The sequence below is a fragment of the Arachis ipaensis genome, chromosome B08 (assembly GCF_000816755.2).
Source record: "Arachis ipaensis cultivar K30076 chromosome B08, Araip1.1, whole genome shotgun sequence".
In the NCBI taxonomy this organism is placed as follows: domain Eukaryota; kingdom Viridiplantae; phylum Streptophyta; class Magnoliopsida; order Fabales; family Fabaceae; genus Arachis; species Arachis ipaensis.
Window position 1 is genome coordinate 3,881,246 of NC_029792.2, and position 5,222 is coordinate 3,886,467.

The following is a 5,222-nucleotide window of genomic DNA, read 5'->3' on the forward strand; positions in this document are numbered from 1 at the left end:
AATAAAAATTAATTAAATCAGTTTAAAATTATTTTGTTTTATATTTATTAATTATCTTTAAAATAAATATATAATATTATATATAATAAAAAAATTTTAATATTATATACATAAAATTATAAATATTAAATTAAATAAAATAATTTTGGATTATTATCTATTTTAACATTAATCTTTAAAGACGTGGTGCTGGCTTAATTAATAAATCACTTAGCTTGTAATTTATTATGGGATGAAAATAGAAATAAATAGATAAATCAAAATGCGTATGCGCTATATATAGCCCGATATTCTTACTTAATATGATCATTTGGTCCATGAATTTTGGTTGCAATTTATGAGTGATCAGTTGCTTAGAAAAAGAAGGTTGAATTTAGGTTTTTTGTTTTGTTTATTTTAATTTTAAATTGGATAGAATTTAGAGAATTAGTTAAGTCTGTCCTTATTAAGAACGTAGAAAATATTTTTATTTTATCTCTTGTCAATAAAAGAATCAAAATAAAATTGTATGAGAGTAAATTTATTGTGACGTCTTGCGGAATTGAATAAACAGAAAATAATTTTATTTTGTTTCTTAAAGAATAAAATTAGAATTAAAATAGAGAAAGAAGAGTGACACAATCATATATCATAATTTAATCACTTTGTGTAATGTGGCATATATTTAGTCTCCATCACAACGATGATAAAATTTTTACTATCTTTTACAAAGATTATATTTACCAATTTTCTTATGATTCAACTCAATCCTGTCTGGGACAAACTCAATTTCTACCCAAGTTAGATTTGACTAAGTTTACTTTCTAAATTTTCAACAACTAAGTATTCACTCAACTTAGCAAGGGAATCCCCTAAGAATTATGAATACAAAATAGAAAATTATACCAAAATTTTTTAAAATAAATATTTGGCTTTTTTCCAAGTCTAACTCTCTTTGCCTTTTTTCTTAATGACTTTTTCTTAATTTCTTATATTAATGCATTTTTTATTGAAATAAAGAAAGATAAACCTGAAAAAATTGAATATTCAATAGAGAACTATGAAGAAAAAGAATGTATAATTTTGTAAGTTATGAAAATCCAAACTTTATGCTCTCACTCCTTGAATCAATCTCTGCCTGTTTACCCATTTAATAGAGGAATAAAGCTTCCAAAGTTTGAAACTTGACTTCAACAACTTTAACTTCTTCTTTTTCAAATATCAGCACTAGCAGTGACGCAGAAGAAAGATAGAGCAATAGTAGTGATTGAACTTTACATGCATCCATACCCACCATCTTCTCTTTCATCCTTTTTCAAATTTCTTCAAGGATCTGAACCTTTCATTTTTTACTCCAAGATTTTTTCTTATCCCTTGATTTATAGTAGAGCTCCATAATATTCAATTTATCAGTTCGGTGTATGTAGAAGAAAGACTTCTTCAACAATTTTCAATGAAGCACAAAGAGAAAAAGATTTCTCTGACGTAGCATTCAGATTTGATCTTTGTTTAGAGTCCTAACTTATTTGAATTTTTTCTTCTTGTTTGATTTTAATAATCCACTTTTTTCATCTTTGATTTGGATCCTAATTAGATTTTTTTTTATTTTATTTTTTGGAATGCTTCGTATGAGTGAGAGAGAAGAAAGAGACGAAGAGAAAAGAGAGAACTGGTTTTGTAGCTTTGATTTGGTTTAGATAAAAATGAAATTTTATTTCTTAGTTAGCTACATTTTTTCTCGTGCCATGATATGAACTTGGACTTGGATCATCCATTTAATTGGCCTTAAGATTGTTTTTTATTCAAATTCATTTTTCCATACTAGTTAACCAGATTTCTCACAACTTTAAGTTTTGTTAGCTTGTTGTTGAGCTTGTTTGGTTTCTTTGAATTACTGTCCAATTAACAAACTAATCACACATCTAATTAAATTTTTAACCCAATAATAATGTTTGATCACCATCAAGAAATTATTTTTAGTTCTTCAAACTCAACAATGAGCTAAACCAAGCTCACGAAAGCCTAGATAAACTTATCAGCATGTAGCATGAATAGAAAATTAGAGGATATACTCAAATAGGTTTCTAAGAAATTTTGCGTTTGATGTTTTTGTTTCTATTTTTTTTTATTATATTAAGTTCACTCCCTAAATTTTCAATAACTAAGTGTTCACTCAACTTAGTAAGAGAATCTCCTCAGAATAATGAATACAAAATAGAAAATTGTACAAAAAATATTTGAAATAAATATTTGGCTTTTCTCCAAGTCTAACTCTCTTTGTCTTTTCTCTCAATGAATTTTTCTTAATTTCTTATATTAATGCATTTTTTTATTGAAATAAAGAAAGATAAACCTAAAAAAATTGAATATTCAATAGAGAACCATGAAGACGAAGAATGTATAGTTTTGTAAGCTATGAAAACCCAAATTTTATGCTCTCACTCTTTGAATCAACCTCTGGCTGTTTACCCTTTTAACAGAGGAGTAAAGCTTCCAAAGTTTGAAATTTGGCTTCAACAACTTTAACTTCTTCTTTCCCAAATATCAGCGCAGAAGAGAGATAGAGCAGTAGTAGTGATTGAACTTTACATGCATCCATACCCACCATCTTCTCTTTCATTCCTTTTCAAATTTTTTCAAGGATCTGAACCATTCATTTGTGCTTTGACTCCAAGGTTTTTTCTTATCCCTTGATTTATAGTAGAGCTCCATAATATTCAATTTACCAGTTCGGTACATGCAGAGGAAAGACTTCTTCAACAATCTTCAATGAAGCACAAAGAAAAAAAGATTTCTATGATGTAGCATTCAGATTTGATCTTTGTTTAGAGTCCTAGCTTATTTGAATTTTTATTTTTTGTTTGATTTTGATAACCCACTTTTTCATCTTTGATTTGGATCCTAATCAAATTTTCTTTTTTTTTTTTACTTTATTTTTTTGGAATGCTTCACATGAGTGAGAGAGAAGAAAGGTAGCGTTTGTTTTCGGGGGCAGGACACGGAGACATGGACAACACTTGTTTAAAAAGTGTTTGGAAGCAGAGACATGGACAGTGGACATATTGTCTCCGAGACAGTTTTTTATATTTTTGTGTCCACTCTTTCACGAAGGACAATGATGGACACGAGATTTGGAAGAGTGGACACGGACAATTTTATAAATTTTGTTTTCCTTTTTTTCCACTATTACCCCTTCTTATTTTTCCTATTACGTTGTTCAGAGATACTTTTTTCTCCCTGTTCTTCCTCTATCTCTTTCTTTTCCAAGTACTCTCTCCTTTCTGTAGAATTTTTTATTAGGGGTAGATAATTCTTTTCTTTTTATCGTTTTACTTCAATACCATTTTAACCTTATATTATATTATTTGATTTGTAATAAAAATAATAACAAAAATAATTAATCTTAAAACTTTTGAAAGATAAATATTAGCAAAAGTAAAATTGATCTTTTAAAATGCTAAAAAATAATTTATAAATTGTAATTGATTTTATATAATTTAAAGAAAAATCAGTTTTTAAATAAAAAAATAGTTTTTTTTTAAATAAAAATAGATTTTTATATGCAAAAACTAATTGTTTTTTCATGTAAAAATGGATTTTTTGTTAAAATTAATTTTTTATTTAAAATTAATTTGGCTTATTAACTTAAACAAAATTTTTTATTAATCAAACTCAAATTTATTTTTTTTGTTAATCTTAACCATATGTATTCCTACATATTAATAATAAATTTTAAAATAAAATAATTATATTTATAAATTTTATTTTAATATAAATACTAATATATTTTTTTATTAAATTTTTTTGTCTCTTCAAATATTTTTTTCAAGTTCCGTTTGTACTCTTACGTACTCTCATTTTTTATTAAATTAATTTGTATTGATGTAGAAAATTTGGAATCACAGGGCTATTTTAGTCATTTTATATAATATTTTAGTCTTGTCCATGTGTATCCAAACATAATACTAGACATTACATTAGTGTCTTGTCCATCGTATCCAAACACAATACACAAAAGATAATTTTTAGTGTCTCCGTCCTATTATCTCCGTTTCAGTGTCATGTTCTGTCCTATCTCTAAAAACAAACACAGCCAAAGAGACGAAGAGAAGAGGAAGAACTGGTTTGGTGACTTTGATTTGGTTTAGATGAAAATGAAGTTTTATTTCTTAGTTAGCTACCTTTTTTCTCAGGCCATGATATGAACTTGGACTTGGATCATCCATTTAATTGGCCTTAAGTTTGTTTTTTATTTAAATTTATTTTTCCATACTAACCAACAAGATTTCTCACTACTTTAAGTTTTGTTAGCTTGTTGTTGGACTTGTTTGGTTTCTTTGAATTACTGTTCAATTAACAAACTAATCACACATCTAATTAAATTTTTAATCCAATAATAATGTTTGATTATTATCAAAAAATTGTTTTTAGTTCTTCAAACTCAACAATGAGCTAAACTAAGCTCATGAAAGCCTAGATGAACTTATGGGCATGTAGCATGAATAAAAAATTAGAGGATATACTCAAATAAGTTCCTAAGAAATTTTGCGTTTGATGTTTTTGTTTCTAACAAAATTTTATTATATTAAGATCTACGACCTTTACAAAAGTAAAACATATAAATTCTATTGTTTTTATTTGAACAAATAAATTTTTAAAAGTATGACGAAATAACTTATGTCTTATTTTTATAAAGTTTAAGGACTTTTGCATAATAACATTTTTTTGTAGACAAAAACGACCAATGCAAAATTTCTTACGAACCTGTCTAGATATATACTCAAAAAATTATAGTTCACTCATATTTTTATAATGTCACTCTTTATATATTTTTTATATTTTATTTTGCATGCATTTAAAAAAAATATTATCAAAATAAATAAGAATAATATTATCATTTTCCGATATCAATGTATCAACATCATTAGGGTTCTTACAACTGATAAACCTCCAATGTACAATCCACGGCCCATAAAGCTACAAGAACAAGTGGAGTCCAAACACATAAGAATGTAGAGAAAGCCCAATGATAGCACGGTATGTTTAGTGTCAAAATGACAAAAAGATACCCTGTTTTTCTGTCCGACTCAAGCAAAAACAAAAACAAAACAAAAACATGCAGTTGAAATTTGAAAACAATAACAAAAATTGTCACTAAAAAAAACATAAAAAAAGAAACAATAACAATATTTGAATCTAAAATTTTAGACATTATACTTATTATGACAAAAAAAAAAAGACAT